General features: G+C 41.3%; 1 pseudogene; it reads left to right on the top strand.

Annotated features, from left to right (window-relative positions):
• Uba52-ps1 (ubiquitin A-52 residue ribosomal protein fusion product 1, pseudogene 1) overlaps window positions 1-16707 on the top strand; it is a 37111-nt pseudogene that overhangs the window by 20022 nt on the left and 382 nt on the right.

The raw sequence follows: 16707 nt of genomic DNA, 5'->3' as shown, positions 1-16707 counted from the left end.
GACAAGGCCCTGGGTTCGGTCCCCAGCTCTGAAAAAAAGAACCAAAAAACATGTTACATTTTTATGTTTTAAGCATTTTAGCACTTTACCACAGTTTTAAATGGTGTATTTAATGGCTTAAAGATAAAAATGTGGATCAGAGAATGGCCACTAAGAGAATACAGAGCACTCAGGAATGCTTAAATAAATGGAATACAAACCCAGAGGTCTAAGAGAATTTTGAGAGAGTCTGTACTGTTATGTTCTATCTTCCTTTCACATTTCCTATATCTTTAATAGGGTACAGCATTGGGAACTATGAATTATATTTCCTAGGTGACTATCTAATCAAGAGTATGCATGTTGATTAAGTTCTAGCCAGCAACATATGAACCGAGGCCACAGTCAAAATGTCTGCCATTTCCTTCTTTATATTTACCCTCCCTAGTACTGAGGATCAAATTCCTATATTCTTTTTTTTTCAGAATAAAATGCTCTTTAATTAATTTTTACCCACTGTATGAGAGTACAGGACATTTCTTTTTTTTTTTTTTTTAATTAACTTGAGTATTTCTTATATACATTTCGAGTGTTATTCCCTTTCCCGGTTTCCGGGCAAACATCCCCCTCCCCCCTCCCCTTCCTTATGGGTGTTCCCCTCCCAACCCTCCCCCCATTGCCGCCCTCCCCCCATAGACTAGTTCACTGGGGGTTCAGTCTTAGCAGGACCCAGGGCTTCCCCTTCCACTGGTGCTCTTATTAGGATATTCATTGCTACCTATGGGGTCAGAGTCCAGGGTCAGTCCATGTATAGTCTTTAGGTAGTGGCTTAGTCCCTGGAAGCTCTGGTTGCTTGGCATTGTTGTACTTTTGGGGTCTCGAGCCCCTTCAAGCTCTTCCAGTTCTTTCTCTGATTCCTTCAATAGGGGACCTATTCTCAGTTCAGTGGTTTGCTGCTGGCATTCGCCTCTGTATTTGCTGTATTCTGGCTGTGTCTCTCAGGAGTGATCTACATCCGGCTCCTGTCGGTCTGCACTTCTTTGCTTCATCTATCATGTCTAATTCGGTGGCTGTATATGTATGGGCCACATGTGGGGCAGGCTCTGAATGGGTGTTCCTTCAGTCTCTGTTTTAACCTTTGCCTCTCCCTTCCCTGCCAAGGGTATTCTTTTTCCTCATTTAAAGAAGGAGTGAAGCATTCCCATTTTGATCATCCGTCTTGAGTTTCGTTTGTTCTAGGGATCGAGGGTAATTCAAGCATTTGGGCTAATAGCCACTTATCAATGAGTGCATACCATGTATGTCTTTCTGTGATTGGGTTAGCTCACTCAGGATGATATTTTCCAGTTCCAACCATTTGCCTACGAATTTCATAAACTCGTTGTTTTTGATAGCTGAGTAATATTCCATTGTGTAGATGTACCACATTTTCTGTATCCATTCCTCTGTTGAAGGGCATCTGGGTTCTTTCCATTTTCTGGCTATTATAAATAAGGCTGCGATGAACATAGTGGAGCACGTGTCTCTTTTATATGTTGAGGCATCTTTTGGGTATATGCCCAAGAGAGGTATAGCTGGATCCTCAGGCAGTTCAATGTCCAATTTTCTGAGGAACCTCCAGACTGATTTCCAGAATGGTTTTACCAGTCTGCAATCCCACCAACAATGGAGGAGTGTTCCTCTTTCTCCACATCCTCGCCAGCATCTGCTGTCACCTGAGTTTTTGATCTTAGCCAATCGCACTGGTGTGAGGTGAAATCTCAGGGTTGTTTTGATTTGCATTTCCCTTATGACTAAAGATGTTGAACATTTCTTTAGGTGTTTCTCAGCCATTCGGCATTCCTCAGCTGTGAATTCTTTGTTTAGCTCTGAACCCCATTTTTTAATAGGGTTATTTGTTTCCCTGCGGCCTAACTTCTTGAGTTCTTTGTATATTTTGGATATAAGGCCTCCATCTGTTGTAGGATTGGTAAAGATCTTTTCCCAATCTGTTGGTTGCCGTTTTGTCCTAACCACAGTGTCCTTTGCCTTACAGAAGCTTTGCAGTTTTATGAGATCCCATTTGTCGATTCTTGATCTTAGAGCATAAGCCATTGGTGTTTTGTTCAGGAAATTTTTTCCAGTGCCCATGTGTTCCAGATGCTTCCCTAGTTTTTCTTCTATTAGTTTGAGTGTGTCTGGTTTGATGTGGAGGTCCTTGATCCACTTGGACTTAAGCTTTGTACTGGGTGATAAGCATGGATCGATCTGCATTCTTCTACATGTTGCCCTCCAGTTGAACCAGCGCCATTTGCTGAAAATGCTATCTTTTTTCCATTGGATGGTTTTGGCTCCTTTGTCAAAAATCAAGTGACCATAGGTGTGTGGGTTCATTTCTGGGTCTTCAATTCTATTCCATTGGTCTATCTGTCTGTCTCTGTACCAATACCATGCAGTTTTTATCACTATTGCTCTGTAATACTGCTTGAGTTCAGGGATAGTGATTCCCCCTGAAGTCCTTTTATTGTTGAAGATAGCTTTAGCTATCCTGGGTTTTTTGTTATTCCACATGAATTTGCAAATTGTTCTGTCTAACTCTTTGAAGAATTGGATTGGTATTTTGATGGGGATTGCATTGAATCTGTAGATCGCTTTTGGTAAAATGGCCATTTTTACTATATTAATCCTGCCTATCCATGAGCATGGGAGATCTTTCCATCTTCTGAGGTCTTCTTCAATTTCTTTCCTCAGTGTCTTGAAGTTCTTATTGTACAGATCTTTTACTTGCTTGGTTAAAGTCACACCGAGGGACTTTATATTATTTGGGTCTATTATGAAGGGTGTCGTTTCCCTAATTTCTTTCTCGGCTTGTTTCTCTTTTGTATAGAGGAAGGCAACTGATTTATTTGAGTTAATTTTATACCCAGCCACTTTGCTGAAGTTGTTTATCAGCTTTAGTAGTTCTCTGGTGGAACTTTTGGGATCACTTAAATATACTATCATGTCATCTGCAAATAGTGATATTTTGACCTCTTCTTTTCCGATCTGGATCCCTTTGATCTCCTTTTGTTGTATGATTGCTCTGGCTAGAACTTCAAGAACTATATTGAATAAGTAGGGAGAGAGTGGGCAGCCTTGTCTAGTCCCTGATTTTAGTGGGATTGCTTCAAGTTTCTCTCCATTTAGTTTAATGTTAGCAACTGGTTTGCTGTATATGGCTTTTACTATGTTTAGGTATGGGCCTTGAATTCCTATTCTTTCCAGGACTTTTATCATGAAGGGGTGTTGAATTTTGTCAAATGCTTTCTCAGCATCTAATGAAATGATCATGTGGTTCTGTTCTTTCAGTTTGTTTATATAATGGATCACGTTGATGGTTTTCCGTATATTAAACCATCCCTGCATGCCTGGGATGAAGCCTACTTGATCATGGTGGATGATTGTTTTGATGTGCTCTTGAATTCGGTTTGCCAGAATTTTATTGAGTATTTTTGCGTCGATATTCATAAGGGAAATTGGTCTGAAGTTCTCTTTCTTTGTTGGGTCTTTGTGTGGTTTAGGTATAAGAGTAATTGTGGCTTCGTAGAAGGAATTCGGTAGGGCTCCATCTGTTTCAATTTTGTGGAATAGTTTGGATAATATTGGTATGATGTCTTCTATGAAGGTTTGATAGAATTCTGCACTAAACCCGTCTGGACCTGGGCTCTTTTTGGTTGGGAAACCTTTAATGACTGCTTCTATTTCCTTAGTAGTTATGGGGTTGTTTAACTGGTTTATCTGTTCCTGATTTAACTTCGATACCTGGTATCTGTCTAAGAAATTGTCCATTTCCTGAAGATTTTTAAATTTTGTTGAATATAGGTTTTTATAGTAAGATCTGATGATTTTTTGAATTTCCTCTGAATCTGTAGTTATGTCTCCCTTTTCATTTCTGATTTTGTTAATTTGGACGCACTCTCTGTGTCCTCACGTTAGTCTGGCTAAGGGTTTATCTATCTTGTTGATTTTCTCAAAGAACCAACTTTTGGTTCTGTTGATTCTTTCTATGGTCCTTTTTGTTTCTACTTGGTTGATTTCAGCTCTGAGTTTGATTATTTCTTGCCTTCTACTCCTCCTGGGTGTATTTGCTTCTTTTTGTTCTAGAGCTTTTAGGTGTGCTGTCAAGCTGCTGACATATGCTCTTTCCTGTTTCTTTCTGCAGGCACTCAGCGCTATGAGTTTTCCTCTTAGCACAGCTTTCATTGTGTCCCATAAGTTTGAGTATGTTGTATCTTCATTTTCATTAAATTCTAAAAAGTTTTTAATTTCTTTCTTTATTTCTTCCTTGACCAGGTTATCATTGAGTAGAGCATTGTTCAATTTCCACATATATGTGGGCATTCTTCCCTTATTGTTATTGAAGACCAGTTTTAGGCCGTGGTGGTCCGATAGCACGCATGGGATTATTTCTATCTTTCTGTACCTGTTGAGGCCCGTTTTTTGACCAATTATATGGTCAATTTTGGAGAAAGTACCATGAGGAGCTGAGAAGAAGGTATATCCTTTTGCTTTAGGATAGAATGTTCTATAAATATCCGTTAAGTCCATTTGGCTCATGACTTCTCTTAGTCTGTCGACATCACTGTTTAATTTCTGTTTCCATGATCTGTCCATTGATGAGAGTGGTGTGTTGAAATCTCCCACTATTATTGTGTGAGGTGCAATGTGTGCTTTGAGCTTTAGTAAGGTTTCTTTTACGTATGTAGGTGCCCTTGTATTTGGGGCATAGATATTTAGGATTGAGAGCTCATCTTGGTGGATTTTTCCTTTGATGAATATCAAGTGTCCTTCCTTATCTTTTTTGATGACTTTTAGTTGGAAATTGATTTTATTTGATATTAGAATGGCTACTCCAGCTTGCTTCTTCTGACCATTTGCTTGGAAAGTTGTTTTGCAGCCTTTCACTCTGAGGTAGTTTCTGTCTTTGTCTCTGAGGTGTGTTTCCTGTAGGCAGCAGAATGCAGGGTCCTCGTTGTGTATCCATTTTGTTAATCTATGTCTTTTTATTGGGGAGTTGAGGCCATTGATATTGAGAGATATTAAGGAATAGTGATTATTGTTTCCCTTTATATTCATATTTGGATGTGAGGTTATGTTTGTGTGCTTTAATTCTCTTTGTTTTGTTGCCAAGACGATTAGTTTCTTGCTTCTTCTAGGGTATAGCTTGCCTCCTTATGTTGGGCTTTACCATTTATTATCCTTTGTAGTGCTGGATTTGTAGAAAGATATTGTGTAAATTTGGTTTTGTCATGGAATATCTTGGTTTCTCCATCAATGTTAATTGAGAGTTTTGCTGGATACAGTAACCTGGGCTGGCATTTGTGTTCTCTTAGGGTCTGTATGACATCAGTGCAGGATCTTCTGGCCTTCATAGTTTCTGGCGAGAAGTCTGGTGTGATTCTGATAGGTCTCCCTTTATATGTTACTTGACCTTTTTCCCTTACTGCTTTTAATATTCTTTCTTTATTTTGTGCGTTTGGTGTTTTGACAATTATGTGACGGGAGGTGTTTCTTTTCTGGTCCAGTCTATTTGGAGTTCTGTAGGCTTCTTGTATGTCTATGGGTATCTCTTTTTTTAGGTTAGGGAAGTTTTCTTCTATGATTTTGTTGAAGATATTTACTGTTCCTTTGAGCTGGGAGTCTTCACTCTCTTCTATACCTATTATCCTTAGGTTTGATCTTCTCATTGAGTCCTGGATTTCCTGTATGTTTTGGACCAGTAGCTTTTTCTGCTTTACATTATCTTTGACAGTTGAGTCAATGATTTCTATGGAATCTTCTGCTCCTGAGATTCTCTCTTCCATCTCTTGTATTCTGTTGGTGAAGCTTGTATCTACAGCTCCTTGTCTCTTCTTTTGGTTTTCTATATCCAGGGTTGTTTCCATGTGTTCTTTCTTGATTGCTTCTATTTCCATTTTTAATTCCTTCAACTGTTTGATTGTGTTTTCCTGGAATTCTTTCAGGGATTTTTTCGATTCCTCTCTGTAGGCTTCTACTTGTTTATTAATGTTTTCCTGTGTTTCCCTAAGTGTGTTCATGTCTTTCTTGAAGTCCTCCAGCATCATGATCAAATATGATTTTGAAACTAGATCTTGCTTTTCTGGTGTGTTTGGATATTCCATGTTTGTTTTGGTGGGAGAATTGGGCTCCGATGATGGCATGTAGTCTTGATTTCTGTTGCTTGGGTTCCTGCGCTTGCCTCTCGCCATCAGATTATCTCTAGTGTTACTTTGTTCTGCTATTTCTGACAGTGGCTAGACTGTCCTATAAGCCTGTGTGTCAGGAGTGCTGTAGACCTGTTTTCCTCTCTTTCAGTCAGTTATGGGGACAGAGTGTTCTGCTTTCGGGCGTGTAGTTTTTCCTCTCTACAGGTCTTCAGCTGTTCCTGTGGGCCCGTGTCTTGAGTTCACCAGGCAGCTTTCTTGCAGCAGAAAATTTGGTCTTACCTGTGGTCCCGAGGCTCAAGTTCGCTCGTGGGGTGCTGCCCAGGGGCTCTCTGCAGCGGCAGCAACCAGGAAGACCTGTGCCGCCCCTTCCGGGAGCTTCAGTGCACCAGGGTTCCAGATGGTTTTTGGCTTTTTCCTCTGGCGTCCGAGATGTGTATGCAGGGAGCAGTCTCTTCTGGTTTCCCAGGCTTGTCTGCCTCTCTGAAGGTTTAGCTCTCCCTCCCACGGTATTTGGGTGCAGAGAACTGTTTATCCGGTCTGTTTCTTTCAGGTTCTGGCGGTGTCTCAGGCAGGTGTCCTGCCGCTCCTGGGCCCTCCCCCACGGGAGCCCAGAGGCCTTATACAGTTTCCTCTTGGGCCAGGGATGTGGGCAGGGGTGAGCAGTGTTGGTGGTCTCTTTCGCTCTGCAGCCTCAGGAGTGCCCACCTGACCAGGCGGTTGGGTCTCTCTCTCACCGGGTCTGGGAGCAGAGAGCTGCTGCGGGCCGGGATCCGAGGGTGTGGGACTTCCGGTAAACACAGAACGTGCCCGGTCCTAGAGAAATTCTGCTTCCGTGTGTCCCAAGCTCACCAGGCAGCTTTCTTGCAGCAGAAAATTTGGTCTTACCTGTGGTCCCGAGGCTCAGGTTCGCTCGTGGGGTGCTGCCCAGGGGCTCTCTGCAGCGGCCAAATTCCTATATTCTTAAAGATATTTGCTTAATTTAATATCAAGAATGTATGTGTAAAGGTTCAACATATGGTGTTGAGCATTGTCTTATTTTGGCTCCCCAAAAAACCAGGCCTGAGACTCCTGGAGTCCTTTAATTGCAAATAAACAGTTGCCATATAAGCAATGGCTGGGTAGAAAGACAGAAAGAAAGGGCAAGGGATTGAGAGAGGGGAGAATGAAGAGAATCACCATGATCCATATTTAGAAGGATCAGATTTAAGAGCTGCAAGAGAGAAAGCAGCCTACAATATAGGTGAAGGGAATAGGATCCTATAGGGAAAGTGGAGGCTTTCCCAGAAGGTAACAGGCAGCAAAGATAAAACACAGATTTAAACATAGATCCCTCGTGGGATACCAGAGGGAAATGTATGGTAGATATCAGGAGGATTAGAAATGTCCAGCCATTGGGCATATTCGAGGCGTATCAAAATTAACTGGTGTGCGTGTGTGTGTGTGTGTGTGTGTGTGTGTGCATGTGCATGTGCACGTCTGGGCACATGTGTGTTTCATTCAGAGAACTCTAGAACAGTGCCATGCCTAACTATGGAGCCAAAGCAGAAAAATGGATTCAATGCTACAGTCTAGTACATTGAGGTCTCAAGTGAAGTTTGCATTAACCTGGATATGGGGGGTTCACAGCCCAGTCAGCCAATGCACAGTTTATTCAGTTTCAACTTCTTTTAAAAGCAAAGCAGGATAAAAGTTTCCCACAATTTATATTTCTCACCAGCTGCTGCGTCCCTACCAATAGCACATCTTGGATTGAAGTGATGCAAACCTCTTTGCAAACTGAGAAACTTGTCAGCAGTCCAACTCTTTGATCTGTTAGATGTGCTGTTGTCTAATTAAACTGTAAAAAAAGTTACTTTCTCATGAGAGAATGAACATGAAGGCCACGTCCTCAGGTTTGCAGCTTACTTGTCAGTAAGTCATCAGAGTCCTCTGCTTAAGGAAGTGTACCTCCTCAGTATCTCAGTATGCTGGGAGTGACCAAACCATCCTAGCGTGCCCTGCAGCTGGCAAGCTAGGAGCAGTTGCTTCCTGTCATTTCTCTACAGTAGACTAAAATAGTGTCAAATGAAATCTGTAGAGAATGGCTAAGCAGACAGAGTGACCCGTGGTCCTGAATAGCCAGAGAAATGCTGCCCTCTGCGGATTAGCTGCCTATCTTTGGGCCAGCACAGGCAAGAGAAAAGTCTCAGTATTTGCATCAGATCTAGTCTTTTCCAATCGCTTGGCCTGTGCCCTAGTGAACTTAAGAACACTTAATAATTTTATATTAGTAATTTATTCCACATTTCAGCTACATAATTGAGATTGTGCCAAAAGGGAAAAAAATGAAACAAAGTACATTCTTAGTAATCTTAGATGTAAGAATCATGGAGTTTAGAGAATTATACAACCCTTGTCCTATAACTAAACCTTCAAGAAGACCCTCTTGGGAGGGGGGGGGAAGGAATGTGGGCTTATGGACAGGAAACCGGGAAGGGGAATAACATGGAAATGTAAATAAAAAATATACCTAATAAAACATTAAATAAAACAAAGAAGTTCCTCTTAAACCTTGAGTGTGATCAAACAAGACTAAGCCAGAAAGGAACATTCTGTTCACTTTTATGCTAGACTCAAGAACAATCATATACAATACACGCATTGATCACAGATATTTTTTGTCCTCTCCTGCACACATAGAAAGCCATGGGGCCAGAAACTCGGATAATAAACTTCAGTCCAAACACAAGAAGCAAATTAAAATAACAACAACAGTAAAGAAACCTGGTTTGGTGGCACACACTTATGCTGGGGAGACAGAGACTCCATATCCTCCCTAGCCAGATGGCCAATTCGACCTGTCCTATTGACGGCACCTGAAGAGTAAACCCCAAGGTTGTCCTCTGGCCTCCACACATGCAAGCTCACATATGCAGAGCCACCAGGCCAAACGAGCCTGTGAAAGGTTTTTCATGAGCCAATAAAATAGCTCAATGGGTAAAGGTTCTTGTGTGGCCAAGCCTGATGTAATCAGTTCACTACCTGGGACCTACACTGAAACCTGACCCCTACCAGATGCCCCTGACCTCCTTGTTTTGAGGTTTGGTCTGTTGCTCTGCATTGTAATGCTAACTGCAGACCCCCAAGGCCTGATTGTCCCAGAGACAAGAGTCCATAAGTAGACCCAAGTGATGAGATATGATGTTTTCCCCAAATTATTTCTGATAAGTGAATAAAGATGCCAAAAGTCAACAGTTGGGCAGAAGACACAGAGACAGGGTTTAGCATTCCAGGACTTTTGGCATCAGAGAAGAACCATGAGGGGAAAAGAATGTGAAGGGAGGAGGAAGCCTCCATGGGTCAGGTAGGTTGGCTAATTAGAGTTAAGAGAAGCCCAGACATAGGAAACTTAATTTTATAGTGGGATTCTTGGCTGTGAAACAGACAAAACAGCAAGAGGATCCATATCTGCCCAGCTCCTTTGCTGATTAATGTAAATATAAAGCTTGTCGTTGTCTTTTATCTATGAACTAAGTTGTCAGAGGCATACACACACACACACACACACACACACACAAATAAAAACTGTCACTTTTAAAAGGGGGTAAAGGAACTTGTCATCACCTATGAGGATCCACATTCTATCACTACAGTCCATGGGGTAGGCGGACGCCCTCCCCACTCGTTTGTCCTCTGGTCTCCATATACACACACTAACATATATAGACATATGGACACAGAATACGTTAATGAGTTAATTAATTAATTAATTAATTAAAAGCTTTTCTAATTATCTGTTCTTGGCCCCAGCTCACTCTGTCTTTGCTTTACACAGCTCAACTCCCCACATTTGCCTCCCCTTCTCTCATGCCTGTCATGCTTTCATGCGTGTTACTCCTCCCTTAGTGTCCATGTTTAAATCTATATTTGACTCCTTATAAACTATAGTCTGGTGATTAGACAGATACTTTCCAGGTTGAAAGAACTTGCTGTGCGATTATGAGACCTGCAGTCCGAATCCCAGCATCCTGCAAACACCAGTCACTACAGCTGCCAGGAATCAGACAACATCTTCGTAGGCAAAAATAATGAAATACTGCCAGTAATTTGGATGAACATGCACTTATGAATATAGGGCAAAATGCAAAACTTTGTCCTTTTAAGATGTAGCTCACAAAAAGAGTGAGGACTGGGGTCATGAGTCAAAGGGAAGTAAACATACTGGTTTCTTTCATAACATGTGAACCAAACAAGTACTGTTATCTCTACAAATCTGTTCCTTTCTCATAAGCCAAATTTAAATAATGCTTTGGAAAACTATCCACCTGGACCTGGATCATCCTGCTCTGTTGTCCCCATCTTGATTTTCCTCACCTCTCTTTCTCCTCCCTCCTTCCTAGACTTTTCCCCACCTACCCTTCCTTCTCATCCAATGATAGGGTATGCCTTATCCCAGACTCCCCTTGCTCCATAATGGCATCACCTTACACAGAACAGTGCCACAGGTTTCAGCAGAATACAGGAGAGGGATGGACTGGGGAAATAGGATGCTCAATGTTCAACACAATGATGTGAAGGGTCAACATCTAGTCGAAGTTCTGTTCTCAGACAGAACAAGGCCTACATTAAACTCCTGGGCTTGGCTATTTCTGTAGATTTCTAATTTCTCATAGCCTAGCTGAGGAGCCACCCATTTAGTTGAATGCTCACTTTGTTCAATCATTAATGTTTAGGAGGGTTTTTTTTACCTTTTACATCAATATGGGAAAGTTCACCAACACTAATAATAATCTTGAATATAAGATCTGTTTGTCAAGTCCATTTGCCTCATGAAGAACTATTATAAAAATTGAGGACCAGCATGAAGGCTCAGCAAAAGGCTTTTGCCACACAAAGCTTGATGACTTGAATTCAATGCCTGGATCACATATGGTAGAAGGATCTACCACCCACAAGTTGGCCTCTGACCTCTGCACCCATACATGTATATACATACATACACATAAAAATGTGATGAAAATTTAAAACGGAAAGCCTAACAAAATTAATTATAATTCAGCTAAGGTACCTTTAGTGCAATTTGAGTTGCTTTATCTTCTGCTGACTTAACAATACACAGGGGGAATGGAAAGAAATGGCCTATTGTTTTGACTGTGCCTAAAACCTCAAGCATGCCCAAGAGAAGGAAAGCCTGTAGGAAGGCCAAGGTCCTAGAGGGATTGTACCAAAATATCACCACACAGTAGAGAACACATGTAGTCAGAAACTACTTAAACAGAATGTGTAAGTCCTCAATACACAGGACACAGTTGATGGTGCTTGGGGTGCAATTCTTAGGGGCCCTGCAGTGTGTAAAATACAAGACATTTGTGTTATATAACTGTCTGGGATTCAGTGAATCTATATGCTTCAGTTCTAGCTTTGGATTACCTCAGCGGACCTTTGTGGAGTTTTTTATCGATAGAGTAGCTCTTTACCTCCTCATAACCTTATTATGCTTTAGGCTTTTATTGTTTTATTTTTCCCTCCCACTATTTAAAGTTGACCAGAAGAAAAGGGTTGTGTTGAGGCTAAGTTGGTTGGTCCGGTTTTCTTCTTGGAGGTAGGCTTCTGAACATCAAAATATCTGAATGGACCACCTCACCTCTAGATCCCAATGAGGGCTTTTCAATAGAACCCAACTGAAATTGTCTGATTGTCTCTTCTCAAAGATCAGGAAAAAACAACAGTGCCATTTCAGACCTCTTATAGAGGGAAGGGCATGTGGCTGCCTCAGTATTCTGTTGCTCGTGATTTTTGTAAAAACCGAATTTTTAAAATCTGTTAATTTTTCACAAAGAAGAAAGCCACAGTTTGTGGTATCCTCTAGTTTTATAGCTTTACATTGTGTGTTTCTTCCTTTTAGGAGAAACCCTACCCAGTACAAGCCATCACATGCACAGAATGTCCAGTGAGTGGGTTGGTTCTCCACAGTCCTTGGTGTAGTACTTAGTTTAGTCATTTACATTCTTTTGTATATGAACCCCAATAGGCTTATATGTTTGAATACTCAGTCATCAGGGAGTTGAATTATTTGAGAAGGATTAGGAGGTGTGGCCTTTGGGGATAGGTACGGCCTTATTGGAGGAGGCATGTTATTGGAGGAATGGGTTTAGTGGTTTCAAAGTCCAGTGTATCATTCTGGGATATATTAGGATGTATAGCTCTCAGTTACTGCCCCAGCACCTTCTTATTTGCTTCAGGCCATGATAACGTGTACTGATTTTCTAAAACTGTAAGCAAGCCCCCAATTAAATGTTTCCTTTTACAAGAGTTGCTTTAGTCATGGTATCTCCTCATAGCAATAGAATAGTGACAAACACAGAGTTTATTTGACTTACAAGTTCAGGTAACAGTCCATTATTTCAGGAAAATCATAGGAATTGCAGGAATTTCAGGCAGATGGCTGAAGAATATACACAGTCAAGAGTAAAGAGAGCATATTTGCACGGATAGTTACTTAGAAGCTTTTTTCACTTCTATATATAGTTCAGGGCCCAACTTAGGGAATGGTGCTGCCCATAGTGAGCTAGGACTTCTTACTAAGTATTCAAACTTATGAACCTTTGGCAGCCATTCTCATTCAAGCCACCATAATCCCTTGTTCCCTAAATTGATTCTGGCCAAGATATGTAATGACAGTAAGGCAAATAAGACTAGAACAAAAATTGGTACCAAGAGTAAGATAGTCGTTGGGTGCTGAGATTAAAAAAAAAAAATTGAAGATATCTACCACCACCACCACCACAACCACCAAAACGTGCCTATAGTCCAACATGAACGAAACAATTCCTAAGACTCTCTTCCCAGGTGATTCTAGATTGTGTAAAAATGACAGTTAAAAGTAGCCAACACAATGACCAAAACAAAGAAGAAACGCAGCCTTAGAATATAGCCCCCTTTTCCATCACTGAGAAAGTGAGAACTCACTACTGCCCAGGATAATCATGACAATAGTATTTCAGTAGGAAGAGACATGCAGTGTGTAACAAGACATTCTACTACCAGTAAACGATACCATCTCAGTGGAACCCACTCTTCATTTAGTATTTTACGTTGTGGTATAATGTGTGATGTTCATTCTCGGAAGAATTCTGAGAACTTTGCAGTAATTCTGGATGGCTTACAACCCCTGTTCCTGCTGCTGGGTTAATGAAGCATAGCTATATTTATGGGTGAGGTTGCTTTTCGGGCCATTCAGATTCTCATTTAGCTACTGTTAGCTCTTGGAGCACGAGCAAGCCACTTAAAATTTCAAAATCTCAATTTTCTTATCTCATACGATGTGATGAAGATTGTGAATCCATTGCAATGTCTATTGTGTAATAAAATTTTTAATAAATTATGAGAACATCATCAACAAATCTAGACTGCAAGCTTTTAAATGGCATGGTGTCATATTTTTTCAGACTAAAGAATTCAGATATTTAAAGTCCACTAATTTTATGAGGTATGTCCAGTTGAGCACACATAATTCTAGCTTCATGAAAATTGGGAACACAAGAACTGGCTGGCAGAATTAGAGGTTCAGCTGTTGCCCATGTTTTGAGGGAGGTCAGAGGTCAGATAGCGTGGGCTTGAAGTTTGGTTTTCATTCTTGCTGAGTGGGTTCTTGGTTAAGGCAGGTAATCCCTCTACACTCCATTTCTGTATCTGAAAATGAGGCACGATTACCGGATAAACAAAACAGTGGAAAGAGTGCCCAGGCCAAGCCCTGTACGTTATAGATGGCTCAGTTAAGGCTTGCTATTGCTATCATTGACTTCAGGAACATCGTTCTGGCTCAAGTACCAAGTTCTAGAGGAAGTGCTGGTGGCCAGCAGGTCACATGTAACAATAACAGGTGATTTGATTTGGGGGAAAGCAGAGCATATCTAGGCAAACAGCACAAAGAAAGCCAAAGACAACTGAAAACATGGCTGCTTTCACTACCCAGTGGAGACAGCTCACACTGATGTTATATTTGGGCAGCCATGATCTCTTTCTGCATCATCAGAAGTACACCAGCATTTATTTACAGAACACTGTGTTAGGGCAGCTGGGAAAGTCTTAAAGGAAATGAAAAGTAGAACCTAAGAGAAACAGAGTCTGGGGAGCAGAAGACTTCTGTGTGGAGGACATAGAGACTGATAGAATATATTTAAGTATAGTTTGTGTGTGGGTTTGCTTCTTGTTTTTCTTTGTTTTTTAACTCAAGTCTCATGTATTCCTAGTAACAATCAAGAATGTAGCAAGAATGCAAAGAATCAGGGAGTGGATTATACAGGAGAAAGTGTGGGAGTTAGGAAAGCCATTCTAGTAGTATTTTTTCCTATTCATGTCAGCAAGGGTTTACTGAACATCCCTGTGTAGCAGGTCTGTGCTGTGAAAAATAAGATAAAGAGATACTATGCATCGCTGACCACATTCCAATGACTATGCAAATCCAGCCAGGAATACATTTGTAAAGCTTTCTCTTGTCCTATGATCAGAGAAACAAGCATTCTTAAGTGACTACATAAGGTAGATAAGAGAGCAGAGAGACAGAGACAGACAGAGTGGGTCAAAGATGTACCATGACATGAAACTACAGTTCAAACCCTGGAGCCTTTGGAAATGACAGACCTAACTAGAGTACTGGAGAGTTTAGAGGAAAGGCTGAGAAACATATGCACAAGTATTAGGCAGGCAGAAAGAGCAGGTTCTTTGGAACATCTGCAGGTGGGAATGGCAAGGAGCAGCATCTGCTGAGATATACCAGGATCCAGCTGTTTTTGCGGATGGGGTACTGGAGAGAAACAGTTCAGTATTCTGAGGATGTAAGGCTGGAAAGAACAGTATATATCAGAGGAGATACAGAACAGCATTAGCTTTCCAGGAAGGTGGGGAAGCTCCACCCAAGCATGTCAGACAGAGATATACCATAGGTTTGTTTAAATTTTATGGACAGTGCAGGGTTAAGTGTAGAGTGTATTAATAAGGCATAGGAATTCCTACATGTAAGAAAAGTTTACGCCAGCAGTGGTGTGTTTTCTCTCACAGTGAAGGGGTGGTGACAGGAGGGCAGGGCTCTCTGCAGTTTGGCTTTGTCATGCTTTGCTCTCATAGAGGCCATTCTGCCATAAGAAGATGGTTGGTGGAGCACAGGACCTTGCAATTGTGTTTAATGATACAAGAATGGGATATAAGCCAACAGTTCCTGTATCATCCATCATAAAGGCCCTTCCAGAGACCAACAGCTTCAGTAGATTTCTGCAAGTCAGGTACATACCATCTCCAATGGCCACCTTTGGCTGTAAGAAAAGCTAAGCAAGCAGTAATTCTCCTTGTATAAAAGGTCTGGGCATGGGAAACTGGGAATAAACAACGAATAAGTTAAGCTACCATTTCTTCTACCATAGGGAGCAGGTGAGATACAATGAGGACCTGCAGCAGGCTAATGGTAACAATACATGCCTTTAGAAGAAACGTGGAATTTAGAAATTCTTCTCGTTCTTGATGTGGAGTCTCAGGGGAAACTCAGCAAAAGGCTGGATGTAAGTTCAAAAGCCAAAGGCTCAGGGCTGGGTCTGAGACTCTAGCTGTGAGTAGGGGCCATTAGAAGAGTCCGGACACTCCAGGATGGCATGGAGCAGAAAGAGAATCAGGCCTCAGTAATGACATGCTTTTAGAGCAGAGGCGTAAAACAAAGACTTTAAGGAAGAATATAAGGAGATGACCAGAGAGGAGAGCCAGGCAGAGAATTTCTAGAAAGAGACTCCAGAAGGGTGAGAAATACCAAAGAGGTCTAAAGGTAAAAGGCTGGAAATTGCATAGACAATTTTGTCATATGATTTCATAGCTGGTCTCCATCTGAGCCATCTATTGGTGGAAACGGAACAGTCCATTTCCCTGTATTGTAAAGGAAGGCACCTGGCTAGTTTAAATTCCTTCTTAGCAGAGGCTCTAAAAATGCAGAGAAAAAAATCAATGCAGTAGGAAGTAGAGAAAAATATTAATGGCTTGACTGGTGTATAGTTAGGGATTAGGAGAAAGGCCAATAGGAAGGGAATGGTTGAAGACACAGTAGACATTTGTAGGAATGAGAAAAGACATTCAGGCATTGCCCTTTATCCATGGCTTTGTATTTTATTGCCTTAGTTATTAATGGCCAACTACCTGCAGCCCCCAAACTTCCAGAAATAAATAATGCATAGGTTTTTTTCAGTAAGTCTTATTAAAGCATCTTGTTCCATTCTGTTTTTGTTAATGCCTTTAGGGCTTACTTTTATTATGATTTTTAACTACGTGTAGGTATGTGTGTCTGCATGTCTCTGGTTTCCACGTTCCCTAGAGTATGAGACAGTCCTGAGGAATTGGGTGCCCAGTACCAAACTCAGGGGCTCTCTGAGAGCAGCAAATTCTTTTAACTGCTGAGCTGTCTCTGGCCCCTTCAGCTGCACCTAATTAACAACTCAATGCTGTCCTAGGGGTGCATAGTAAAAGCCCTAACACACAGTTTCAGACATCCAAGGGATGTGTTCTGCAATGGAAGAGGTAGCAACTG

This window comes from Rattus norvegicus, chromosome 3, assembly GCF_036323735.1.
Source record: "Rattus norvegicus strain BN/NHsdMcwi chromosome 3, GRCr8, whole genome shotgun sequence".
Classification (NCBI taxonomy): domain Eukaryota; kingdom Metazoa; phylum Chordata; class Mammalia; order Rodentia; family Muridae; genus Rattus; species Rattus norvegicus.
The sequence above is the reverse complement of the archived record's forward strand: the minus strand, read 5'-3'. Positions and strand labels throughout refer to the sequence as shown.